We start from the raw sequence: 15,096 nt of genomic DNA on the forward strand, positions 1-15,096 counted from the left end.
TGTTTTCTAAAAGAGAAACTAACAATTTAGATTTAATCTTGAGATATCAAAAGTTGTAGCATATGACTCAATATCTAGTAATGACCTATAAAATAAGAAATAGTAAAATAAGTAAAATAAGGAATGAGTAGTACATGAGTAAGACTTATAGATAATTTAATTCTTGAAAGGATATACCTAGAAATGTATATACCTGTAATGTTGAAATTACAGAGGCATAATCCATGAAATCTTGAATTTACATGTGGGGATACTATGTCTTTCATATTAAGTGTCTTTTCTTTTGTTGTTTTTACTTGATAGATATATAAAATTTTTGTATCTGAATTGGGTGTACAGAGAATACAATAAAGTTTTTTCCACACTTGGTAATCATTTTATCTATATGTCAGAAACAATAAGAAAAAATGAAAATATCAACTAAAGAATGCATGAAGTGTGTGCAGAAAATCTTGTATATTTTCTAGAAATAGGATGACTAAAAAATCAAAACCTGGACCTAGAAGTAATACTTTTGGAATTATTTATTCAACATTTCATTATTTAATATCTGATTAGAAAAAAGCTATAACCTGTTTCTAACCTAATGAAAAAAAATATTTTTGTGTGTGGTACTGGGATAGAACCCAGGGGCCTTTTATCTCCATGCTATGCCTTTAGACCTATTTAATATTTTGTTTGGAAACAGGGTCTCACTAAGTTACTGAGAGCCTCACTAAGCTGCTGAGGCTGGCTTCAAACCTGCGATCCTCCTGTCTTAGCCTTAATAAAACATAGTGTTTTTCAACAAGAGATAAAAATCTCACCCTCCCTTTTTTTGTATGGTACTGGAGAGTGAATCTAGAATATTCTACACCTGAGCTATACTCCCAGACCTTTTTATTTTTTGTTTTGAAATGAGGTCTTGCTAGTTTGCCGAGAGTCTTGCTAAGTTGCTGAGGCTGTTCTCAAACCTGTAATCCTCCCAAGTACCTCCCAAGTACTGGGATTACAGGCACACACCATCATGCCCAGCCAAAATCTCTCTTTGGCTTGATATTTTTATGGGATTATGTAATGCATAGTTTCTCCTTGTATCTGGCTAAGTGCAAAGAGCTTTGTTATATCAAGAACAGTAACTTCTAGAGAAAGAGAATTTACTTTATCGCTTGTAATGATAATATAATGGGACATATTGAATTGACTTTAGAAAGTATATATTTAGAAAAAAATAAAAATAGTGATAAAGTCTCTCTTCTGATAACCTTGATTCCTAATGTATAGTATCGAAAGACCTTTAACCTAGAAATAGAATGCTTCTTATTTGAGAAGTTGTAGAGATGCAGTCTTCCCATATTCCTCCTTTATTCTTTCTGTGGTTGAGGAAGTCTGTCAGAAATTTCTTGCAGTTTACCTCTAAGCAACTCTTATTTCCAGAAAGATGTTACTTTGTGCACCACTAATATTTGACTTTAAATATTTATCTACACATCAAAAATTATATCTCAAATGACAGTTGACAAGAATACAAACATACAAAACAACAAACAACCACACATTAAAAGCATGGTGAAAATTTATTCTATTGAACCATTTGAAAATCAGCATTTCAGTAGCTTTTTTTTTTTTTTTTGTGGTACTGAGGGTGGAACCCAGAGGTTTTCTACTTCCAGGCTATACTCCCAGACCTATTTTATATTTTATTTGGAAACAGGGTCTCCTAAGTTGCTGAGAGCCTCACTAAGTAGCTGAGGCTGGCTTCGAACCTGTGCGATCCTCCTGTCTCAGCCTCCCAAGCGCAGGGATTAGAAGCGTGCGCCACCACACCCAGCATCAGTAGCTTTTAAATGGACCTCAATGTATGAATTACCCAGCTTCAAATTCGTTTTATTTTTTATCTTCTTTTTTGTTTTATAAAATGTAATTTTAATTTATGTTACTCTGCTGTTATATAGAGCATAACATTTCACAAGGATTTTTTGGGACTACAGTCAGTGGTTAGAAACACACATTAGTGGTCCAATTCTTTAAAGAACAATCACTAGACAAACTGGACACCCTCTCACATGTGCACAAATCTGCATGGAAAAGTACTAACATATTAAACTTGGACTTATATACTTGTATTCCCCTTTCTAGTGTATTAAGAAATGACATGCCCTTTAATTTGCCAAAAGCAATGCTTGTATTCTGGCAGCAACATGCTACTTCTATTTCATAGTAAAGTTCCAGAACTACAAAGGCAGGAGGTGTAAGTGAGTTTTGATTGGGAAGGGAAGTTGTGGACTTAAATAGCAGGAAATGAAGAGTGAACAAGGAAACTCCCTGTTGTCGCAGACAGATATGACCTCCACAAAGTGATAAAGAAGGCATTTCAATTTGTAACCCCTGCCCAGAATGTCAAGTGCTTTCCCTTTCATGTTAATAATACTTCTGGATTCCTGCCAAGCAGGAATACAGAGAGAGTATGGAAAAGTTGCTCACTGAAAGGAAACTCCCAAAGAATAAGGGTGGGAATGCAAAAATGAAGAAGTTATAAAAACACTCTTTTAATTGTAATTAACTACATTTTTATATCTCCACAGTAATACAAAATGCAGTCACTTGCAGAATTGGTTCAGATTACTTAAGTGCCAGATAAGTTTTTAGTCCTTTACTAAGTGTCTTGACGTTACTTGTGTTTATGTGAAATGAAGCTATTAATACTTTTCTACAGCGATTACTGCACACCACGAAGGCCAAGACAAACACAGATCAAAGAATGGAGTTTCCCCAAAGTTGAGGTGTGAAGAAACTATCAACAGTTGACTCCATACCCATGAATGGGTTTCTCTGCTATAGAAAATCTAAGTGGAAGAAGGAATGGAGATGTCTAAAAAGGTTTCCTCAAGGGAGGAAGGGCATACCCTGCTGCTGACATTAAGTTTTCTGCCCCTTCTGCTGCATTGCACTCTTCTGCACTGTCTTGAGTTCATAAGTTAAGATTTCTTTAAGCAACTTCATGAAGAGGGTGCTGTCTTTGGGAATTCAGTGTATTAAGTTTTGCACTGGCCTCATCAAAAGCTGTTTTAGCCAATGTGCAGACAATCTCTGGGTTATTAAGGATCTAATAGTAAAATACAGAGACGTTAAGAGCCAGCCCTAGGCAGATTGGGTGTGTGGGTTGCATCTCTTTCTTGCTTATATCAAATGCCTCTTGGTCAGCTTCTTGGGAATTATCTATCGTGTGTTTCTGATTATCACCACATGCAACTTCATCAAGGCACTGGAATTAATCTCACTTCATTAACAGATAGAAGACCTTACTCTCTGGATTAGTTGTATTGGCTATTAAATACTTATCCAACAATTCCAGGACCGTGGTGCATGCACGCTTTTCTTTCTCTTTTTTTTTTTTTTTTTTTTTTTTTTTTTTTGGTGGCGCTGGGGGTTCCTGGAAGCCCTTCTACTGCCAGGCTACACTCCCAGACCTATTTTTTTTTAATATTTTTATTTGGAAACAGGGTCTCTTAAGCCAGTGCGGCTGGCTTTGAACCTGCACGATCCTCCTGTCTCTGCCTCCCAAGCGCGGGGATTACAAGCGTGTGCCACCACACCCGGCCTACATGCATGCTTTTCTTACCTTTTAAAAAGTTCTCATAAACTCCATATTTAAGTCTTACAGTTTCTCTGTAAAATTAAAATACATTTTCTCATCTATCTAAAAATCTGCACAAATAATTTAAAAGTATAGCTTTGCTCATCTTTCTAGACCACATGTCCCCAGATCTTCAGGTAGAGATCTGTTCCAAAATTAAACATCTTTATAGGATAGGCTTATCCTATAAAGCTGAAAAATACCCATAGTCCTGAGCTTTTCCCTTTGAAGCATAGATTTTCAAAGTCAGGGATACCACCCCGAGGGACACTCCAGGAAAAGAGAAGTAGTGTCAGGTGCAAATGGGGGATACTGACTAAAATTACCGAGATAATGGAAGCGCCCATAAGTTTACCAAGTAATAGCATTTGTTTTCTGAAAAGGGAATGGGAAGCCATTAAGTGTGGGAATCAAGTTTAGATGGACTACATTGTACCTTCACCTTTTTAAAATATGGTTCATCAAGTTAAGAATAGTCATGGTATGGGGCTAACATCATGAGACCATCCCTTACTCTATCATAATAGTTGTTATTATCTCATTAGCTAGGATACTAAGCAGTTTTTGTTTTGTGTTCTTTAAAAACATCTACTGCTAATTTAAAATCACCATCCCTTACTGTAACTCAGTCTTGATATTATATTATTCTCTTTATGTGGCTGGCTTTATTTAATCGTGACCTCATTTCACTGTACTCTACTAGAATATTCAGATTTTTTTCACATAACCTGTTGGCAGGGATCCAGCCACTGACTTTCTTCCCATTAGTCTAATACGGTATATGCTTTAAAAATTTATTTGTTTTTTTAATCTTTTGCATGGCATTATGTTTTTCTTTGAATAAATATATTATCTAAGAAGGAAAATAAGGGTTTGTAATGAGTAAAACCCAGCCTATTTAATTTTTCTGGTATAACTTAAGAAACAGTGGTGGGTGGATCACAGCAACATGACAAAGGTAATTTGTTACATAAACATATCATTGGAAAAAAGCAATGATTTTCTTTTTTATGTCTTTAAGGAAGTGGGATAAACATTTCAGTAAGACAGAAACATGTTGTTTAATTTTGTATTTGGCAGGATAGACTGAATCTCAGTCTTATTATCTGATATAAGCTATTGCAATATCCATTAAAAAGTCATTCTGCTAATGGCAACAAATGTGCAAATGCTGCTTCTTTTACAAATGATGAAATACTATCATAATAGTTGTTATTATCTCATTAGCTAGGATACTAAGCAGTTTTTGTTTTGTGTTCTTTAAAAACATCTACTGCTAATTTAAAATCACTCTCCCCTGGATGCCATTGAAAATTCTGAAAAACGAGGGCTCTTATTTTCTATAGGGTGATAATTAATTTGTCTATTTAAGATATTCACTATAAACTCAATTTTTATTCTTGAATTAATGAAAATAACATCAAAATTTAAATATCAAGACATGATTGGCATCAATACAATATTCAGCTGATTTTTCATTAGTGATTACATTCTAATGAGTAACAACCACAAAAAAGGAAATTAAAAAGAAACTGGAGACTTACATTTTTACTTCATGTTGCAAATTAATTTTATTTCCAATATTATTATTATATATTTGATCATGTGCATTATTGCAAAGTAAAACATTAATATAATTTCATACCCTTTCTTCTATTTTTAAAACTCATTGTTGTTTGCTATTGAGACTTTGGAGATGAAAATCTGATTATCTGGAATAATGAAATGTGTTCCAATGAAATTAGATAGTTGAAATTCCATGTAAATTTTGAAATTTACATTTCACTTTCATTTGTTGATATATCCTCCTAACAATTCAGAAACACAACTTGAAAGGAAAGCGTATTGCTCTGAATACAGCATAACTATTAGCTCTAACCTGCTCTCTTCAAGAAGAAAAAGCGATATGCAAGTTGACTGCTATTTATTTTTGTCCTTCTCAGTGAAAATAATTGGTGAAAAGAATACTATGACTGTGAAGGCATTTTTATGCAAATCTAAGTTTTATTTCAATTAGCAGTCAGGCTTATAAAAGAAGACCATGGGTCTTAAAATTATGTATATAATGTTATAATTGGCATGGTGCTTATTAGTATTGCATTCCATTATGCTAAGTTTTTTAAGGGCTAATAAAAAATTGTTCACAAAATAGAGATTGCTAGCTTATGACCAGAATGGGGTCTGAGTACGAGCCTTGAAAGGAAGTCTATACTACTTCCCAAAATTAAAAAAAAAGAAAATACATATAAATCTTGATTTCTAAGGGTTAATTTTAAGACAAAGAATCATGCAAGAATGTCATAATTATTTAAAAATTAAAAATGCAAGATGTCTATTATCCACTACTCAAATCAATCAAATACAGTTTTATTTCCAATGAGCAATTTAATGATCTGAGGTGGAAGGAATATGAACAAATGATATGTTGGCTGTTCTGAAACATTGTACCGTGTTGCTGTGAAGTGACTAACACGTTCTGAATGTTTTACTTTCAATCAGCAGCATTTGTACAAATTGGTAAGTTCCCTGTTGTTTCCAAGTATAATGATCCAGAATTAGGGAAGCTCTGAAGTGTGGGCACTGCCTGAGAGTGCATGCGATAGTGGAGAAGCAAGTGATAGGGCCCCCACCAAGCTCTCTGGACCTATAGTCACTGTGTGACCGACGGGTCTCAATTGATCTGAGAGCTGATCACCAGTCCTTAAACAGATGAGACCAGAAGTAGGACATGGACATTTAGAAGCATTTCTACCACATTGGCATTGCTGCCACATCCCAACATGTGATCAGTGGGCTTGTTTGTCAAATCTAATTATAAATGGAGTAAATTAATTGAGCATATTTTCTGTATATTTTGCTTTAAAATTTAGTTTGGCCAGGCGTGGTGACGCATGCTTGTAATCCCCGCGCTTGGGAGGCAGAGACAGGAGGATCACGCAGGTTCGAAGCCAACCGTGCGCGCTAGCTTAGGAGACCCTATTTCCAAATAAAAATGTAAAAAAATAGGTCTGGGAGTGTAGCCCGGAGGTAGAAGGGCTTCCAGGAACCCCAGTACCACCAAAGAAAAAAAATGTAGTTTGACTTTTAATGATTTCTTTTTATGGCATTTTGCAAAGTAGTGGTCTGCATCAGACTAAAATTAAAACAGAAAGTTCTTCACTACAGATATTTCGAGAAGCAAAGCACTAATCTAGATGCCAAGCACCTGGGGCCTTGACTAGTTTTTTACCCTTTACTCAGAATTCAAAATGCAATTGTCAGTATGTCTACACTGAATATTTGGATGCTTGGCTTTATACCTGCCAACACTATGGCAAAAATGCTAGTTACTAATTTTTTTGTGTGTGTGTAATACTGGGGATTGAACCCAGGGGCATTCTACCTCCAAGATATACCTCCAGCTGTACTTTTTATTCTTTATTTTGAAACAGGGTCTCACTGAATTGCAAAGGGCCTCACTAAGTTGCTGAGGCTGTCTGTGAACTGCAATTCTGTCTCAGCCTCCCAAATGCTGGGATTACAAGTGTGCACCACCATGCCTGGCTCTAGTTACTAATTTTTAATTCACCAATTCTTCACAGTTTAATTCAGGATGATTATGTTAGGGTGATAATAAAAAGTGCCACATACAATCTGAAGCCAGACTAACGTAGGCTCAGTTCTGTCTTCGTTACATAACATTGTTGAACCTCAGTGTTTCAGCTTCTATAACGTTGATAGGAGGCATGTTATGTAGAGAACCTGAGACATGTGCAGGGTAAGAGGTTGGGGGTTAATTTGATTCTTCTACAAATGGGTAAGAAGTTTTGCCTTCATCATTTGTTGTAAAGGCTGCCTTTCTCCAATATTTGCTTTTGACAACTTTGTTGGTGGGAATGCAAACTAGTACGGCTGTAGTACAGTGTAGTGTTTCATCAAATATCAGGAGTGGAACCATTATATGACCCAGCAATACTCATAAACATTATTTCGAGAGAATTGAAGTAAAATATTAGAGCTATACATTCATATCTATGTTTATAGTAGCACAATTCACAATACAAAATTATAGATCCAGGTGAGGTGTCCATCAGCAGATGAATGGATCTAAAACTTATGTTATATACACACAATAGAATTTTACTCAGCTATGTCATTTGTAGAAAAGTGGATAAGACTTGAGAATATTATACTGAGATTACCCAGTCTCAGAAAGCAAAGAGTTGTGTTTTTTTTGTTGTTGTTGTTTGTTTGTTCATACGTGCAAGCTAGAGAGAAAGTGGGAATCAAGAGGCCTTAGATGAAGATAAAGGACTACAGACTCCAATGGAATGATGGAGGGAGTTTAGGGGAGAAAGAAGGGGGAGAGAGAAACATGATGAAGGTAACAGCTTAAATAATTCTATGTATGTATATGAAATTATCAATATCAATCTTCATGGCATATATGGGGAAGGGTAGGTGGTGGGATCCAGAAGGAAACACACCAAGTGTTGTGTACATGTATATTCCTATCACTCTATGTCTCAGTATGATAAAGAATTATGATACACCAATAAAAATATAAAAATAAGGAATATCTGACACACAGAAGATACTCAATAATGAAGAAAGCTTTGCTTTTTATCTGTAGTTCTTTTCTGAATAATATATATAATGACCAAGGTTTTTTAATGCAAGGTTTTTTAATGGTTTTTTAAACCTGCTCAAACAATTGATTGGTAGTTTTTACAAACATGGGTTAATTCTCAGTAACATCATTTGGAAGGAATACTATGTTTTATTGCTTTTGGAAAAAAATTATGAGTACAGATTGCTATGAACACAAATCCAAAGGAAAGATACAAATCTGTTAGATTTTTTTTATCTACCTGCTGAGCTCTACTGGAAAGCTGTGACAGTGGACGAGGGGATAATATCATAAACCATTATTATTATCTCATCAATGAAATTATTTATAATGATTGTGGGGCAAGCTGTGTGCTAATAATGAAGTCATCCCATACAATTTGTAAAAGCCACATATGGTGATGAACCACTTCCTACTGTTTTATATCTATTTATAACTCAATTATCTGGTGCCATTATTACAGAGGTTGTTTTCAGATTGAACAGTAACTGAGCTAAGATGATGGAAAAAAATCTATGAAAATATATTCAGCTCATTCTGTTATGTCTCTCTGTAATCCAGTTCCCAAATCTCTATGATTTGAACTAGTAAAACGTTTTTGGTTTACAGGTTAAAGACAGTATTTACTTTTACTCTCTATTTGCATGTAGAAGGGTTTTTAAATATGGTGCCATTAGTAATGTGATTGCATTGCTAGATCCAGTCAAGGAATAAATTAGGCTCATTTGAAAATAGCAATTCTTATCTCTGCTAAGATATTATTTCTGAAATTATCATTATGGCAGGTAATGACCACAAAAGTGTTAGTGCCTTCAGCATTCTACCTCACTTACTTCCTCAGTGACTCACTGGAAATCTCGGTGGCTGCATTTTCAAGATGCTGTATGTACGTTTCATGAAGTTTCAGCCCTATAGTAAATGTTAGTTTTCTTTTAACCTGTTGCATATATGCAAGCACACATGACATAATTAGGTCTCATACTTTTTTTAATATACAAAAATAATATTTATTTATATATTTTCAAAAATATAAATAGTATTTTTTATTTTCCTGGTCTTAATTTTTAAAATTTTATTTATTTAACATATTTTTATTGGTGTATTGTAGTCAAACATCTCAATGGAATACAAAACTTGTGAGGATATACAAGCAAATATCATTCAATTAGCCTTTATCTAATCCCCATTCCATTACCTCCCCCTCCCTCAATCCCATGTTGATTTAGTGATTAACTTTGATATATTTGTTTATGTACATCATGTGCTTTAAAGAGATTCCATCTTCCCCCCTCCCTTCCCCTCTGATTGGTCACCTTAATTGTTCTTCAATAGGGTCCATTCTTCAACTAGATTTCCTCCTATTACCCATTTATTCCTAGTTTTTGCATATTATGGAAAGCAACAGATTTTTTATTTTCTGTGATATTTGTCTGTGTATACCACACTGAAGGTTCTGATCCCACTCTTGAAGGCCCTGGCACCAGCCTGGCCACAGGAGCACCAACCTCATCCCTCGGCAGGCTCTGATCCCAGCCTCAGAGGCCCCAGCACCAACCTTGCCTCCTGGCAGGCTCTGATCCCAATCCTGGCCTCACTGGCCCCGGCACCAGGCTTGCCGCCTGGCAGGCTCCTATCCTGGCCTCAGAGGCCTGGACTGGCCTTGCTGTGCATTGGGCTCTGGTCTCTGTCACTATGAGCAGGTCATCTACAGTACAGATGTTCCCTTTTTTCTTCCTTTTTTTTTTTTTTTGGTGGTACTGGGGTTCCTGTAAACCCTTCTACCTCCGGGATACACTCCTAGAAACACACACACACACACACACACACACACACACACACACACACACATATTTGGAAACAGGGTCTCTTAAGCCAGCAAGGCTGGCTTTGAACCTATGCGATTCTCCTGTTTCTGCCTCCCAAGTACGGGAATTACAAGCGTGCGCCACCACACCCAGCGTTCTTCCATTTTTTTTTTTTTAATATGAGAAAGCAGTACATGTCTTTTGCAAAAGCTGGGACCCCAAATACCTAGTGACAATGAATTTTGTCTTCTCTCCAAAGGCAGAGGTCCAAAGCTTCACTTCACAGAGCAGGCTCTGCTGCTCCATGTGCACCCTGGCCTCCTGCTCTGTGCAGAGGAGCGCGGTGGCAATGAGGGTTGATGTCTCCCAGAACATGCAGCGTGGTGGCCCATCCCAGCTATGTGGAGCTCCCTCTGATACCCCCAAGCCCTTTTACCACTTAGCATGTTGTCCAGAATTCCCGAGCATTTGTGGCAGGAAAAGTCTACTTTTGGGGAGATTTCCTCAAAAGTTCAAGGTGGATTGGACTGGATCTTTTTGCCCCTCCAAATACTGGTCACCACCACTGCCGCTGCCACCACCTCCATCTCGGTTCTCTCCTGAACACCTTTCCCACACAGTATGTTTTCCAGAATTCCTGAGCATCTGTGGCAGTAGCAGTCTCCATTTGAGGACATTTTTTTTTTTTTTTAATTTTAAGGTGGATTGGATTGGATCTCTGCCTCTACCAAATACTGGCTACAGCTGCTGCTGCCACAGCCATCTCAGTTCTCTTCTGAACACCTTATTCACACAGCATGTTGTCCCAAATTCCCAAGCATGTGTGGTGGTAGCATTCTACCTTTGGGGCGATTTCTTCAAAAGACCAAGGTGGATTGAATCAGATCTCTGCCTCTCCCAAATACTGGCCACTACCATTGCCACTGCCTCCACCATCTCAATTCTCTCCCAAACACTTTTCCCACACAAGATGTCCAGAATTTCTGAGCATGTGCAGCAGTAGAATTCTAACTTTGGGGCGATTTCTTCAAAAGATCAAGGTGGATTAGATCAGATCTCTGTCTCTCCCAAATACTAGCATCCGGCACTGCTGCCACCGCCCGCTATCACCATCTCAGTTCTCTCCCAAACACTTTTGCCACACAGCAAGTTGTCCAGAATGCCTAAGCATGCGTGGCCATAGCAGCCTACCTGTGAGGCAATTTCTTCGAAAGTTCAAGGTGGATTGGATCGGATCTCTGCCTCTCCCAAATACTGGCCTCTGCCGCCCCTGCCACCACCACCTTCCTCCTGGTTCTCCACTGAGCTCCTTACTTTACATGGTATGATGTCCAGAATTCTTAAGCACGTGCGGCAGGAGCAGTCCCCCGTCACAGATATTTTTTTTTCTAAAAGTTCAAGGTGGATTGGATGGATTTATCTGTATCTCCTGAATCCTGGCTGCTGCCACTGCCATTTTAGACCCTCTCCAATATTTTTTAATAAGAGAAGACAGTATGTGTGTTTTGAAGAGGTTGTGAGATCAAGCACTCAGAAGCAATGAATTTGATCTCCCCTCCATGAGTGGAGGCCCACAGCCTCACCACCTAGAGCAGGATCTTCTATTCCGAGCACATCATGGCCCCCAGTATAGCATAAAGGAGCATGGTGGCCAAGCATGCTGAGTTCCCCAGAATGCGTGGCTGAGCTTCCTGCCCGGCACTGCTGAGCTCCCTCCAACACGCCCGGATCATTTTTCTTATAAGGTATGTTGTTAAGAATTCACAAGCATGCGTGGCTGAAGCAGTCTTTTCTCTAATCTCCAAAAATGACTTTTCATGCATGGTGGGCACCTCCTTGTCATCTTGCTTCTAATTCCACCATTATCCACTCTCTCTTCTATATTCTAGATAGGAAGTCACGGCTGGAAATGCCTCCTTAAGTTGTCCCAATTAGATATTAAACCAAAATCTGATGTCCAGGGCTTCTCCAAGGAATGCATGTCCATCTTCCCTCCATTTTTTCCTACAAAAATATCAGGTCTCATACTTTTTAATACTAGATTAATAATAGTTACTTTGAGAGTTAGGGAATTGATTTTGTTTCTCTAATTTGCCTCTGTTTAGTATTTTGTTATCCCATTGATTTATTTGGCTTTGATGCAAAACAACTAACAATACAGTGTTTGAATGGCATAGGAATACACTAGTTCTCAAAGGTCAATATGGTAAATTGAAAATGAATAAAACTCTAATTATCAATATCCTACATTCATTGTATTATTAGGAAATTATTCTTTATAAAAACATATAAGTTAACTTGAAGAAGTTTAGCCAACTTTGTTATATAAACAATTATTAAAGGTACTACAGTCTAAGCCATAAAGAAAAATGCCATAATGGGGCATAATGACATTAAGAATATTAGATGAATAATGATAAATTTATTACCCTTTAAATTGGAATACACTTAAATAATGTTGTATCATGAGGGTTCTTAATACATTAAGTAGATGATCCCTAAGACTTTCAAAGTTTATGTATAATCCCCCAAGAAATAAGAGTTTAATAATAGATAATGTCAATGATCTGTACCCATTATCAGAATAAATAAACAGATTAAGTAATTTAAAGTTTTAAAGATGGTTTTTAACAAAAAGTAGATAAGTTATTTTTTTTAAGCCACCTCCTTCCACAAGCAAAAAAATAGTCATCACTTAATACAAGTAAAGAAGAAGAGCTTGACTCCTAGACACGCGTTTTGTTCATGTGCAGAGATCTAAACCAGAATGTGGCTCCAGGCTCCTGGAGAGAATGATCCACTTTCTTTTTCTTTATTTTTATAGCTTATTGGAAGCAAATTCACACACTGTGCTTGGGCCTGCTGCTGTTGTTTTCTGCCTGGTCGCACCACCCTGTGCTCTTGAAGGCATGTTTAAATTAATAATACACTATACTTTCAAGAGAAGACTTAGGTTCACAGAAAAGCTGAGCAGAGATTTCCCACATACCTCTTATCCACCGAACCCCAACTTTCTATACTATTAACATTCTAGATCATACAAAAAAACAGATATTGACACATCATTATTGACCTAGTCTGTGGTCCTTAGCATAGGGCTCACTGTTGGTGTTTTACATTCTGTGAGTTTGAGCAAAGATAAAATAACATATATCCACCTTTGTAGAATTATTAAAAATACTGCCCTAAACATCCTCTGATCTTCCAATTCCTCCCCTCTCCTCCCCTCTAAAACAGCTTCTTGGCAGTCACTGATCCTTAGACTGTCTCCATAGTTTTAATTTTTCTACAGTGTCACATTGTTAGAAACATTTAGTAGGTAGCCTTTTTAGATTGGCTACTTTCACATAATAAAATGCATTAACATTGCTTTTATGTCTTTTCATGGCTTGATAGCTCATTTCTTTTTAGTGCTAAGTATTACTTCATCATCTAGATTTACTACTATTTACTTATTCTTTCTCATACTAAAGGACTTCTTGGTTGCTTCTCAGTTTTGACAATTCAGAAAAAAGCTATTATAAATAACAATGTGCAGTTATTTTTTCTCTGAATATAAGCTGATATAAGTAAATATCAAGGAGCTTGAGTTTGTATTATGTGATAGAGAATGATGATGATGATAATGATGATGATGATGATGATGATGATGATGAACTGGGGTTCCTGGAAGCCCTTCTACCTCTGGGCTACACTCCCAGACCTATTTTATACTTTTTAAAAAAATTTGGAAACAGGGTCTCTTAAGCCAGTGCAGCTGGCTTCGAACCTGCATGATCCTCCTGTCTCTGCCTCCGAAGCGCTGGGATTACAAGAGTGGGCCACCACACCTGGCTTGAGAATGTTTAGTTTTGTAACTTGCCAAACTATCTTTCAAAGTGGCTATACCATGTTGCAATTCTACTAGCAATGAATGAGTGTTCCTCTTGTTTCATATGTTTTCCAGGGGTGTTGTCAATGTTTTTGTTCCTTGGATATCTTAATGGGTGTGTAATGGTATCTCATTGTTTTATGCTTATGTCATATTTAAAGGTTAATAATATTCCCACAAGTTTAGACTCCTATATATTATTGGACATCTGTCAAAAGATCTTCAGGTCTAGAAAAGAAAGATTTTTGTTACAGTAATATTTATGGTACTCTCACCCATTCTTGATTTTGCTTTCTGCTGTTCTGGTGGCCAAAACATGTAGTTTTGTAGATTCAAAATATTATGCAGAAAATTCCAAATATAAACAATTTATAAGTTTTTAGTTGCACACCATTGTGAGGAGCATTATAAAATCTTATGCCACCATACCATGTCTGAGGATTGAATCATCTCTTTGTCCAATGTATCTATGCTGTATATGCTACCAACCCATTAGGGTCACAGAGCTTATGTTCAAATAACCCTTGCACACTAGCCTAATGTTATATTATACTGCCAACATTGTTCATCTCCCTTTATCTTATCATGTAGATATTGTATCATCTCATATTCTAAGAAGAAGGGTTAATTCAGTGAAAAAGATATTTTGAGATAGGAAAGAGGCCACATTCATATAACTTCTATTATAATTTTTTGCTGTACTTACTTTTTGATTATTAGTTTTTAGTCTTCTGCTGTGTCTATAGATGAAGCTTTGGCATAGGTATGTATGTATGTATGTATAAAATATATAGTATATTTAAAGTTTGGTACAATCTATGGTTCCAGGCATCTACTCTGGGTTTTAAAGTACATCCCTGCAGAATAAGTAGGAGGGCTCCTGTAATCACTTAAAAAAAAACTGCTGTAGCAATAAAAGTGGTTGGAAAAATTACTGGCAGGAAAAAGGTGAATTCTGAATACTTTTATTATTATCAACCGAGCCACTTTGAAAATGCTCAGTCTTAAAAATTATTTCAGGGTTTTTTTTTTATCAATTTGGATGTAGGTACTGGTTACTTAAGTGTGTTTCCCCTAAAAAAGCACTTTGACAATGGCACCGTGGAGAGCAAACCTATAGATTATGTAAGACTACATTTTATGACAGCACTTTTGTCTGTCTTGGACTGTATGGTATATTTTGAAAAAGACGATT

The 15,096-nt window shown here is 36.7% G+C and overlaps 1 pseudogene across 1 annotated transcript in view; it reads right to left on the bottom strand.

Annotated features, from left to right (window-relative positions):
* Positions 1 to 2,814: 2,814 nt before the first annotated feature.
* The window catches only part of LOC308260118 (14-3-3 protein theta-like), a 15,311-nt pseudogene continuing 3,029 nt past the window's right edge, over positions 2,815 to 15,096 (bottom strand). Inside the window, exon 2 of the transcript in view lies at positions 2,815 to 3,363. The product of the transcript in view is annotated as a 14-3-3 protein theta-like (transcript). The remainder of the gene's footprint in view (positions 3,364 to 15,096) is intronic.

Source organism: Muscardinus avellanarius (assembly GCF_963383645.1).
Source record: "Muscardinus avellanarius genome assembly, chromosome: 3".
Lineage (NCBI taxonomy): Eukaryota > Metazoa > Chordata > Mammalia > Rodentia > Gliridae > Muscardinus > Muscardinus avellanarius.